This window comes from Bufo bufo, chromosome 7 (assembly GCF_905171765.1).
Source record: "Bufo bufo chromosome 7, aBufBuf1.1, whole genome shotgun sequence".
In the NCBI taxonomy this organism is placed as follows: Eukaryota; Metazoa; Chordata; class Amphibia; order Anura; family Bufonidae; genus Bufo; species Bufo bufo.
In genome coordinates, this window is record NC_053395.1 from 44,451,588 (window position 1) to 44,465,484 (window position 13,897).

Below are 13,897 nucleotides of genomic sequence, written 5' to 3' on the forward strand. Positions count from 1 at the left end.
ACGTGTCTTATTTATTTTATTTTGGTTGTGTTGGTAAGGGGATTGGCTGTATGCGGGTTGTTGTAGGATCTATAATCCCATGATGCTTTTCCTGTGCTGAAGACAAGGAGACTTGCTGTGAGGCGACTATATCTCTTTTAATTTTCCTACATCAGAACGGGTGTAAAGCCTCAAAGCAGAAGCTGCAATTTTGTAAAAACAAGGTGGTATTTCTAGGACACTGTCTCTCCCACGGAGCTCACAACCTAACCCCAGAAAGAAAGGAGACTGTTGAAAGGATACAAGTGCCCAAAGGAGCACAAAGCCTACAGGTGTTTTTGGGGCTGGTATCTGTCGCCCCTGGATTAGACATGCCTCCATGTTAATGCAGCCTCTGTATGATTGTCTGTCATCTGACCCATTTCACCTCAGAGGCAGTGAATAATTTTCATACATTGAAGCTGTGCATAACCTCGGCCCCAGCCCTGGGTATTCCAAAATATGACGAGGAATTTAACCTGTTCTGTTCAGAAATGCAGGGTAACAGCACGGCTGTACCGACTTAGAAACATGGTGACCGCCAGCGGCTAGTGACGTACATGTCAGCCAGATTAGATCCTGTCGCCAGAGGCGCCCCCTCCTGTGTCAGTGCGGTAGCGGCAGTGCAGCCAATGATAGAAAAAGCCTCTGAAATTGTGTTTAGACTACCCGGTGATTGTACAAACATCCCATGATATACAGGGCATATTAACACAGGTTCAACCTAAGCCTATTTCTATGGCCAGGCAACTCAGACTCCAGTGTGCACTCCTCATGCCGCTAACATTTCTTTCACAAGGTGTACTACTCTGAATCCTGCTACTATCACAGATTCAGAAATGGGGGAAGGGGGCATAGAAGGTACAGGCAGCATCCTAAATGATATGATGGAACAAGACCCCCATGACTGTGTACAATTAATCGTGTACATGAAAACCTCCTTGATAACCCTGATTTTGAGTATTTTTTAGATGGAAGCCAGTTCCACACTGGATATGCAGTGGTCACACAGCAGGAGGTAGGGATAGCTGAACCTTACATGTCAGCGCAAGAGGCGCAGCTGAAGGCACTCACTGAGGCGTGTAAATTGGCCAAGGGAAAGAAGGTGAACATCTACACGGACTCAAGGTATGCTTTTGGTTTTGCACATGACTATGGACCCATATGGTGGGCTAGAGACTTTCTAACATCAGCAGGCCAGCCAATTAAAAATAAAGACTCTGTACTTGAACTTATGAACTCTGTGTTATTACCAGAGGAGGTTGCTATTATTGAGGTAAAGGCTCATACAAGATGTACCACGGTGGAAGCAAAAGGCAATGATCGAGCAGACAAGGCAGCCAAACAAGCTGCACTCCAGCCACTAAATGCTGACGGCACCCCGGTGAGAGCCTTGAGACCTGAGGACATTTCTGTAAGTACATTTCAAAGAATGCTCGAACAAGACACTCCTGAGGAAAAATAACTTTGGGTAAAGAAAGGGGCTTTGAACATGGAATTTGGATAAACAAGGACAAAATTTGTCGACCATGCCCTCTATACCCAGCTATGGCTCAGGAGGCCCACAGGCCCACTCACCTATCTAAAGGTGCCATGGTAAGTGTGGCTAATGCAGGGTGGATGGCTCCAGGATTTTCTACATTAGCCTCTCGGTTTGTACAAGGATGCATGGTCTGTGCATTGAACAATCCCGGTCAAGTGGTGAAGACTCCAAGCAAGCACACCCCCAGGCCACTTTACCCGTTCCAGAGACTGCAGATAGACTATATACAACTGCCTAAGGTAGGAGTATATGAATTTGTCCTTGTGTGTGTTGATCTCTTTTCAGGGTGGCCGGAAGCCTTCCCAGGAGTAAAAGCAAATGCTAAGAACACAGCAAAGTAGCTGGTCAGTGAACTGGTGTGCAGGTATGGTGTCCCTGAAGTTTTTGAATCAGACAGGGGTTCCCACTTCACAGGAGAAGTAATGTAGGCTTTAGGGGTCACCCAAGCTTTCCATACAGCATACCATCCCCAAAGCAGCGGCCTTGGCCAGAGTGTTTGCCTTTAGCCTTATACTCAGTCCGGACCACTCCAAACAGAAAGACAGGATTATCCCCATTTGAGATTCTGTTTGGAAGCACCCCCAGATTAGGATTGTATTTTCCACAACAGTTGCAAATGAACTATGATAGCCTAAAAAGCTACATGCAGACCCTCACAAAGAGACTTGCGTACGCCCATAAACAAGTGTTTGTTTCCCTTCCAGATCCAGTAGAAGGAACAGTCTGCAATCAGGAGACTGGGTGGTGATAAAGACATGCGAGGAAAGGCCTGGATCCCAGATTTGAAGGTCCTTTCCAAGTCCTGTTGACTACTTATACAGCAGTAAAGGTTGAAGGAGTGCCTAAATGGATACACTCTTCTCACTGCAAGAAAGTTCCGACGCCCAAGGAAGAGGATCCCCCTGCTAATGGTCGCCCTAATCCTGGGAACAACGGCACTTTACCAACAACTGAAGGATAATTGGGACAATGCACTTATCCGACACCACCAGGTGCTGTTTAGTGGACTCAATGACACTGACAGTAAAATTAAAGACTGTTGGATCTGTACTCAGTCCTGTGAGTTCAAGAACTGTGCCTTATCTGGCAATCCCTTTTGACTTTTAAGGAACTTATTCATATGTCTTGTTGGCAGTTTGTCTCACAAAGAAGACCAGGGCCTGATGATCAAAAGTATAAGGCTCCCTGGTGGTAAGACAAAGGCCCCTTGCAGACGAGCGTGTCCGGATTAGGTCCGGATGCTTTTAGGGATAACTGCGTGATTTCGCAGGCAAAGTAATTCAGTTTTGCCTACGATCACGTTCAGTTTTTATCGCGCAGGTGCAATGCGTTTTGATACGTTTTGCATTCGCGTGATAAAAAACAATGTATACAAACATCATCTCTTAGCAACCATGTGTAAAAAACGCATCACATCTGCACTTGCTTGCGGATGCGATTTTCATGCAGCTCCATTCACTTCTATGGGGCCAGCATTGCGTGAAAATCGCAGAATATAGAACATGCTGCGATTTTCACGCAACACAAGAGTGATGCGTCAAAACCAATGCACATGTACACAGCCCCATTTAAATGAATGGGTCCGGATTCCGTGCGGGCGCAAAGCGTTCGCATCACGCATTGCAAAATGCACCCCCGCTGAAATCACGCTCTAGTGTTAATTATAATAGTAGTATATGCTGTGATTAAGCTTCTGTTTATGTGCACCAACAGGTTCTGTGCCAAAAGGAGAAACTACCAGGATTATTGAGAGGTCTTGGAAACTGCATCAATACCCGAGAGGGAATCTGGCCTCCGGCTGGCAGTTGGACCTATCCCACCGGAAGTACCTCTGGGTTAAGATGTCAGCTCCAAGATATCTCAAAATGGGGGAATTGTCAGTGATAAGAATCTATTTTGCATAAATATGTCCTCCATTTTGTTCATATGTGGAAAATTACTGAGACAGCTGCAAAGGAGGGGGCAATCTCTGTGTATCCTAGCTTTAAGGCCAGGGAAAGGCAGCTCCCTGGCCCCCCTTATCAGAGTTTGATCTCCAAGAATGTTATGTTTTGGTTTCTCAGTTTCACAGAAACGTCTTAATTAATACTTCTGCATCATACTAAAAGAATTCTTACCTTTTTATGAATAACCAATGAAATCACTAGTTTCAAACTTATCTGTATAAAGATGTATACGTATGTGGAATAAAGTAGAGATAATCTGATTAAGCATCGTGTCTGTGTCAGCTATCGGAGCGCACCTAAAACTTCAATTCGAATCCCGACAATCGTAGAATCGTAGAAATTTTTCTTCCGTCAAAAATAACGGATCTCTGATGGAAATGGTAAAAGTGGGTGCAAAATGAGCACAACGGATGCTCAACATAATGAATTTTTATTATTTTAATGTTTCTGTTTTTCTGACGAATCAGAGGAACGGAAAACAAAACGGTAATGTTAACAGGGCCTTAAAGGGGTATTTCGGTTGTTTCACGTTATCCACTATTCCACAGGATAGGGCATAGACGGCTAACCTCTGGAACTCCAGCTGTGGTGAAACTACGACTCCCAGCATGCTCCATTCCTGTGTAATTCTGAGAACAGCCAAGCAAGTGTGCATATTGGAAGTTAGGCCCCTTTCACACGGGCGCGTATTCCGCGCGGATGCGATGCGTGAGGTGAACGCATTGCACCCGCACTGAATACCGACCCATTCATTTCTATGGGGCTGTTCACATGAGCGGTGATTTTCACGCATCACTTGTGCGTTGCGTGAAAATCGCAGCATGCTCTATATTCAGCGTTTTTCACGCAACGCAGGCCCCATAGAAGTGAATGAGGTTGCGTGAAAATCGCAAGCATCCGCAGGCAAGTGCGGATGCGGTGCGATTTTCACGCACGGTTGCTAGGAGACTATCGGGATGGAGACCCGATCATTATTATTTCCCCTTATAACATGGTTATAAGGGAAAATAATAGCATTCTGAATACAGAATGCATAGTTAAACAGCGCTGGAGGGGTTAAAAAAAAATATATATATAATTTTTAACTCACCTTAGTCCACTTGATCGCGGCCCGGCATCTCCTTCTGTCTCCTTTGCTGAATAGGACCTGTGGTGAGCATTCATTACAGGAACAGGACCTTTGATGACGTCACTCCGGTCATCACATGATCTTTTACCATGGTGATGGATCATGTGATGACCGGAGTGACGTCATCAAAGGTCCTGTTCCTGTAATGAATGCTCACCACAGGTCCTGTTCAGCAAAGGAGACAGAAGGAGATGCCGGGCCGCGATCAAGTGGACTAAGGTGAGTTAAATTATTATTTATTTATTTTTAACCCCCTCCAGCGCTATTTTACTATGCATTCTGTATTCAGAATGATGATATTTTTCCTTATAACCATGTTATAAGGGAAAATAATACAATCTACAGAACACCGATCCCAAGCCTGAACTTCTGTGAAGAAGTTCGGGTTTGGGTACCAAACATGCGCGATTTTTCTCACGCGAGTGCAAAACGCATTACAATGTTTTGCACTCGCGCGGAAAAATCGCAGGTGTTCCCGTAACGCACCCGCACATTTTCCCGCAACGCCCGTGTGAAAGAGGCCTTATAGTTTTACAACAGCTGAAGTGCCGGAGGTTATCCATCACGGGGATAGGGGATAACAGATCGCTTGGGGTCCTACCTCTGGGACCCCCACCAACCACATACCACCTGCAGCCACCATGAAATGAACGGAGTGGCTGGTTCCACATGAAGAAAGTCCCATGGAAAAAGAATGGGGGGATGAGGAGTGACCACAGAAGGAGGTGTAACATCTGCAAGAGAACAAGGCTGATGACGACGAAGGCACTGGTCACGATGACCAATCTTCGCAGTGCGGGACAGTGCCAGAAAGAACTGGGTCCTTGGATGAACGCCAGAATTACAAGCTATATGGTTGCTTGCTTACATAATGACAGCCGTATCCTTTACCTTCAAGAAATCTGATAATTACTGGATAGCCATGCTTTTAGACCTGTGATGGCTAACCTCCGGCACACTTGCTTGGCTGTTCTCATAACTCCATAGAAATGAATGGAGCATGCTGGGAGTTGTAGTTTCACCTCAGCTGGTGTGCCGGAGGTTAGCCATCACTGTTTTAGACCATTGCTATCAAGGCAAAATGGGGGAATGTTTTTCCTGTTGCCGAAAGGGAAGCCAAATTGCTTTATTACCAGAATACAGTGGGGGAGATCTATCAAAACTGGTGCAAAGGAAAACCGGCTTAGTTGCCCATAGCAACCAATCAGAGTGAGCCTTTCATTTTCCAAAGGAGCTCTGAAAAATGAATAGTGAAACCTGATTGGTTGCTATGGACAACTTAGCCAGTTTTCCTTTGCACCAGTTTTGATATCTCTCACCCACTTTGGTGGTCTGTGGCCCTCTCCGCCCCCCGCCGAATCATTCACCTCCCACTTTCTCTGCTACCACAAGCAGCAGCCAGTTCAGCCTCATGAACATGATGGAGCAGTATTTTCAAGTCCCAGGCTGATGCAAATCAGTCCTACCTGGCCGTTGGCCTTTCTTCTGCACATATGTTCCCTGACCCCATAAACTTCAGGGCAGACAGTGGACAGAAATGGCTTCTCTCTACTGTATTGTCCAGTCTCCAGTGTCACCTCAGAGAGGATTTTCAGCTTGGCACCCAAATTGACAAACTTTTCCTCCACAGTGTACAGAAAAAATCTCTTTTGTCAAAATGCATGAGACATGGATCTATGAGGATTTTCACATATACTCTTCTGAGGCCAATGAGTAGATTGCAATTGCTGATGGTTGCTATTAATCGCTGGCCCCATCGTGCTACTGTATGCGTACCTACAACCATGTTCCGTACTGTATGGCTACTGCCGCCATCTCTGCATCTGCTGCTCCCTGCTTCTAACCCCCTACTTCCATTACTTTACCACTATCATAAAGTACAATGTGTCACGAGAAAATCTCAGAATGGCTTGGATAAGTAAAAGTGTTCCAAAGTTATTACCACATAAGGCTACATTCACACTCGTGTTTATTGAGGATCCGTCATGGTTCTGCATAGACGGATCCGTTTAGATAATACAAACGTCTGCATCCGTTCAGAATGGATCCGTTTGTATTATCTTTAACATAGCCAAGACGGATCTGTCTTGAACACCATTGAAAGTCAATGGAGGACGGATCCGTTTTCTATTGTGCCAGATTGTGTCATAGAAAACGGATCCGTCCCTATTGACTTATATTGTGTGTCAGAACGGATCCGTTTGGCTCAGTTTCGTCAGACGGACACCAAAACGCTGCAAGCCAAAGCGGAATGGAGACGGAACGGAGGTAAACTGATGCATTCTGAACGGATCCTTTTCCATTCAGAATGCATTAGGGCAAAACTGATCCGTTTTGGACCGCTTGTGAGAGCCCTGAATGGATCTCACAAACGGAAAGCCAAAACGCCAGTGTCAAATTTCCAAAAAATTGCCTGATCCTTAAAGGGGTATTATCAACACGCTATATGATACTTACCTGCTCCCTGCGTGCTGTCCACTTCCTGGTTTCGGCACTCGGCAGGGAGCGGGCTCCATCTTGATTGATGTCTTCTCCCGGCCGGGCCGCGCGCTGTACTGAATGCGCACGCCGAGGCCGCGCATGCGCCCTGGTGACTTCTTCCTGGCAAGTATACTATACTGGCCAGGAGCAAATCACCATAGCGCATGCGCGGCCTCGGCATGCGCGTTCAGTACAGCGGCCGGCCGGGAGAAGAGAAGAAGTCGTCTGCGCACACGCGGCCACCGTGATTCCTGAGAAGAGCGGTGGCCGTAACCAGGGGAGACGGAAGCCAACAGTCAGGTAAGTATAGATTTATTTTCTTCTAAGGGGTGGGAATTTGTTAATTAAATATATTTAGAAGAATGATCACTGCTAAATCATTAACAGTGATCATTAAGATGAGAATACCCCTTTAAGGTGAAAAATGGCAGGGTCCTGAAGGGGTTAAAAAAAGCCAGTGTTTCACATTTCCTATAGCCAGTCAGCTAACATCTAGAGCTAGAGTTTTTAACCCCCAAAAAGATAAATAATGCAGGTGCAAATGTATAATCCAGGGATGGATCCAAACTGATAAATAACGATCGCTTGATCCACAATTATTACCAGATTTGCATAAAGTATCAATAGTTTTTGCACGTTCTGCAGTTTTTGTCCCAGTGTTTTTATTGATGACCTATTCATGGGATAGGTCATCAGTATGTGATTGTTACGGTGGTCAGGGGTCTGACTCCAAGTTATCAAAATTAAGGCATCATCCACTTTTCAGTTTTTCACTGACGTGTGCTGTCCGCATTTTCCACGGACAGCACACGTAGCTTGTAGTCTTCATGTCATAGCAGAGAATCAGGCTTCACGTCACCCACCACTGGAACAGGCCACTGTCACATATTTAGGCCCAGGCAGAGGAGAGAGGTCCCATAACAGAGATTCAGGCTTCATGTCAGCAGAGAATCAGTCTTCATGTCATAGCAGAGAATCAGGCTTCACGTCACCCACCACTGGAACAGGCCACTGTCACACATTTAGGCCCCGGCACCCAGACAGAGGAGAGGTTCATTCAACTTTGGGTTGCCCCACAATATAATGGTAAAATGAAAATAAAAATAGGATTGAATGAGGAAGTGCCCTGGAGTACAATAATATATTGTTAAGGGGAGGTAGTTAATGTCTAATCTGCACAAGGGATGGACAGGTCCTGTGGGATCCATGCCTGGTTCATTTTTATGAACGTCAGCTTGTCCACATTGGCTGTAGACAGGCGGCTGCGTTTGTCTGTAATGACGCCCCCTGCCGTGCTGAATACACGTTCAGACAAAACGCTGGCTGCCGGGCAGGCCAGCACCTCCAAGGCATAAAAGGCTAGCTCTGGCCACGTGGACAATTTGGAGACCCAGAAGTTGAATGGGGCCGAACCATCAGTCAGTACGTGGAGGGGTGTGCACAGGTACTGTTCCACCATGTTAGTGAAATGTTGCCTCCTGCTAACACGTTCCGTATCAGGTGGTGGTGCAGTTAGCTGTGGCGTGGTGACAAAACTTTTCCACATCTCTGCCATGCTAACCCTGCCCTCAGAGGAGCTGGCCGTGACACAGCTGCGTTGGCGACCTCTTGCTCCTCCTCTGCCTTCGCCTTGGGCTTCCACTGGTTCCCCTGTGACATTTGGGAATGCTCTCAGTAGCGCGTCTACCAACGTGCGCTTGTACTCGCGCATCTTTCTATCACGCTCCAGTGTAGGAAGTAAGGTGGGCACATTGTCTTTGTACCGGGGATCCAGCAGGGTGGCAACCCAGTAGTCCGCACACGTTAAAATGTGGGCAACTCTGCTGTCGTTGCGCAGGCACTGCAGCATGTAGCCGCTCATGTGTGCCAGGCTGCCCAGAGGTAAGGACAAGCTGTCCTCTGTGGGAGGCGTATCGTCATCGTCCTGTGTTTCCCCCCAGCCACGCACCAGTGATGGGCCCGAGCTGCTTTGGGTGCCACCCAGCTGTGAACATGCTTCATCCTCATCCTCATCCTCCTCCACCTCCTCGTCCTCCAGTAGTGGGCCCTGTCTGGCCATATTTGTACCTGGCCTCTGGTGTTGCAAAAAACCTCCCTCTGAGTCACTTCGAAGAGACTGGCCTGAAAGTGCTAAAAATGACCCCTCTTCCTCTTAGGCCACCTCCTCTTCCATCATCGCCCTAAGTGTTTTCTCAAGGAGACATAGAAGTGGTATTGTAACGCTGATAACGGCGTCATCGCCACTGGCCATGTTGGTGGAGTACTCGAAACAGCGCAACAGGGCACACAGGTCTCGCATGGAGGCCCAGTCATTGGTGGTGAAGTGGTGCTGTTCCGCAGTGCGACTGACCCGTGCGTGCTGCAGCTGAAACTCCACTATGGCCTGCTGCTGCTCGCACAGTCTGTCCAGCATGTGCAAGGTGGAGTTCCACCTGGTGGGCACATCGCATATGAAGCGGTGAGCGGGAAGGCCGAAGATACGCTGTAGCGCAGACAGGCGTGCAGCAGCAGGGTGTGAACGCCGGAAGCGCGAACAGACGGCCCGCACTTTATGCAGCAGCTCTGACATGTCGGGGTAGTTGCGAATGAACTTCTGCACCACCAAATTCAGCACATGCGCCAGGCAAGGGATGTGCGTCAAACCGGCTAGTCCCAGAGCTGCAACGAGATTTCGCCCATTATCGCACACCACCAGGCCGGGCTTGAGGCTCACCGGCAGCAACCACTCGTCGGTCTGTTGTTCTATACCCCGCCACAACTCCTGTGCGGTGTGGTGCCTGTCCCCCAAACATATGAGTTTCAGAATGGCCTGCTGACGTTTACCCCGGGCTGTGCTGAAGTTGGTGGTGAAGGTGTGTGGCTGACTGGATGAGCAGGTGGAAGAAGAGGAGGAGGAAGGCAAAGAATGTTGCCCTGCGATCCTTGGCGGCGGAAGGATGTGCGCCAAACAGCTCTCCGCCTGGGGCCCAGCCGCCACTACATTTACCCAGTGTGCAGATAGGGAGATATAGCGTCCCTGGCCGTGCTTACTGGTCCACGTATCTGTGGTTAGGTGGACCTTGCCACAGATGGCGTTGCGCAGTGCACACTTGATTTTATCCGACACTTGGTTGTGCAGGGAAGGCACGGCTCTCTTGGAGAAGTAGTGCCGGCTGGGAACAACATACTGTGGGACAGCAAGCGACATGAGCTGTTTGAAGCTGTCTGTGTCCACCAGCCTAAATTACAGCATTTCATAGGCCAGTAGTTTAGAAATGCTGGCATTCAGGGCCAGGGATCGAGGGTGGCTAGGTGGGAATTTACGCTTTCTCTCAAATGTTTGTGAGATGGAGAGCTGAACGCTGCCGTGTGACATGGTTGAGATGCTTGGTGACGCAGGTGGTGGTGTTGGTGGTACATCCCATGTTTGCTGGGCGGCAGGTGCCAACGTTCCTCCAGAGGAAGAGGCCGAGGCGGCAGCAGCAGAAGAGGTAGCAGGGGGAGCCTGAGTGACTTCTTTGTTTTTAAGGTGTTTAACTCCACTGCAGTTCATGCTTTGCATGCAGGTGCCTGGTCATGCAGGTTGTGCTAAGGTTCAGAACGTTAATGCCTCGCTTCAGGCTCTGATGGCACAGCGTGCAAACCACTCGGGTCTTGTCGTCAGCACATTGTTTAAAGAAGTGCCATGCCAGGGAACTCCTTGAAGCTGCCTTTGGGGTGCTCGGTCCCAGATGGCGGCGGTCAGTAGCAGGCGGAGTCTCTTGGCAGTGGGTGTTCTGATTTTGCCCACTGCTCCCTCTTTGTCTTTTGCTACGCTGTTGGCTCGGTCTCACCACTGCCTCTTCCTCCGAACTGTGAAAGTCAGTGGCACGACCTTCATTCCATGTGGGGTCTAGGACCTCATCGTCCCCTGCATCGTCTTCCACCCAGTCTTGATCCCTGACCTCCTGTTCAGTCTGCACACTGCAGAAAGACGCAGCAGTTGGCACCTGTGTTTCGTCATCATCAGAGACGTGCTGAGGTGGTATTCCCATGTCCTCATCATCAGGAAACATAAGTGGTTGTGCGTTAGTGCATTCTATCTCTTCCACCCCTGGTGAAGGGCTAGGTGGATGCCCTTGGGAAACCCTGGCAGCAGAGTCTTCAAACAGCATAAGAGACTGCTGCATAACTTGAGGCTCCGACAGTTTCCCTAATATGCATGGGGGTGATGTGACAGACTGATGGGCTTGGTTTTCATGCGCCATCTGTGCGCTTTCTGCAGAAGACTGGGTGGGAGATAATGTGAACGTGCTGGATGCACTGTCGGCCACCCAATTGACTAATGCCTGTACCTGCTCAGGCCTTACCATCCTTAGAACGGCATTGGGCCCCACCAAATATCCCTGTAAATTCTGGCGGCTACTGGGACCTGAGGTAGTTGGTACACTAGGACGTGTGGCTGTGGCAGAACGGCCACGTCCTCTCCCAGCACCACCACGACCATGTCCACGTCCCTTACTAGTTGTTTTCCTCATTGTTACCGTTCACCACAATAAGAAAAATATGATTCGGGCCAATGTATTGAATTAAAATTCAGGCCTTTTTTTACAGACACCTAACACTGTCTGGCTATCTATTTAGGTACCGTATTACACTAATACAGGCACACAAGTAATGACAGATTTGGTTGAATATAAATGTGAGGCCTATTCTTTACGCGCTGTGTGACAGATATACCTTTAATCACAGAATTAGACTTGTATCTGCACGGTAGCGTGTGTGTTAAGTTTTTCAGAATGACACTATCAGCACCTTGAATCTAAGATATCCTTTTTGGGATAGATTTAAAGTAGGCCTGATATAGCAGAAACTACTAATTTTGAGAATGGCAAATTTGGGAATAGTTTTTCAACCCAGAACAAAAACTGTGCTTTTACGGTCGCTAAATATAACTTGACCAGCTAAAACTGTACTGATTTGGAGGAATAGAAATGTCAGGCCTATTTTTTAGGCGCTGGGTGACAGGCTCAACTTGCCCCTGATGTAGTATATGGCCAAAAAATAACCACACTATTGATGGTTAAATGCACTTGGATGACACAGGCTCAGCCTGCACCTAATGTAGTATATGGCCAAAAAATAACCACACTATTGATGGTTAAATGCACTTGATGAAAGCTTGACCCTGATGTAGGATATAGCAAAAAATAACCACACTATTGATGGTTAAATGCACTTGGGTGACACAGGCTTAGCCTGCACCTAATGTAGTATATGGCCAAAAAATAACCACACTATTGATGGTTAAATGCACTTGGGTGACACAGGCTCAGCCTGCACCTAATGTAGTATATGGCCAAAAAATAACCACACTATTGATGGTTAAATGCACTTGGGTGACACAGGCTCAGCCTGCACCTAATGTAGTATATGGCCAAAAAATAACCACACTATTGATGGTTAAATGCACTTGATGAAAGCTTGACCCTGATGTAGGATATAGCAAAAAATAACCACACTATTGATGGTTAAATGCACTTGGGTGACACAGGCTCAGCCTGCACCTGATGTAGGATATAGCAAAAAATAACCACACTATTGATGGTTAAATGCACTTGGTGGTAGCTTGTGCTGGCGCACCACAAGCCACAAAATAGCCGCCGATCACCCCAGAAAAAACTGATATAAAAACGCTCTGGGCAGCCTAAAAAAAGTGAGCAATTCAATATCAGCACTTCAATGATCCACAGCTGGAGATCGATCACTGAATTAAGTCTTTTGGAGGAGTTAATCTGCCTAATCTCGCCCTAACGTCGCAGCAGCAACCTCTCCCTACGCTTGTATCAGCAGTGACGTGCAGCGCTACGTGACCCAAGCTTATATAGAGGCTGGGTCACATGCTGCACTGGCCAATCACAGCCATGCCAATAGTAGGCAAGGCTGTGATGGCCTCTTGGGGCAAGTAGTATGACGCTTGTTGATTGGCTGCTTTGCAGCCTTTCAAAAAGCGCCAAGCCCGAACTTTTACGAAAATGTTCGGGTCCGTGTCACGGACACCCCAAAATTCGGTACGAACCCGAACTATACAGTTCGGGTTCGCTCATCCCTAGTCATGAACAGATCCGGTTGTAATATCTCTTATTTATATATATATATATATATAAATGAGTTTGTCTGTCTAAATGTTCTCTATGCACGACCAAACGACTGGACCGATCTTCACCAAATTTGGCACACAGGTACATCAGGTGTCCGGGAAGGTTTTAGACCACGTGTCAGCTCTCTAGGACTTACCGTTCCTGAGATATTCCCAAAATATGACCTGCATTAGCCAATAGAAGCCAGCAAGCCTTTCACTTCAATCCAAACTGCCATTTACACGGTCACATGTCTCTTATTAGCCAATAGAAGCTCGCAGGTCCTACTCCAGGTTGCCCTAACAACTGATCACAGGTTTTAGCAGTTCGCAAGTCCTTAAATATTTAGTCGTATGACGGCACAGCAACACTTCTACATGCATGGGGGGCAGGGGCCACTATTAAACGGACGGGCGCTATGGAGTTCACTATTAAAGGGATAGGCATTGTGCAGTTCACTGTTAAACTAGTGGCCACTATGAAGTTCACTGTTAAAAGGGGTGGTCAATGTTAAAGGGGCGAGCACTGTGTTTTCATGTGCACAGCAAAGATGAAGACAGAAGAGAAGCCGGGCTGCACGAACAAGTGGATTAAGGCGAGTTAAATTATTTTTTATTAACCCCTCCAGCCCTATTGTACTATGCATTCTGTATTAAAGAATGCTATTATTTTCCCTTATAAC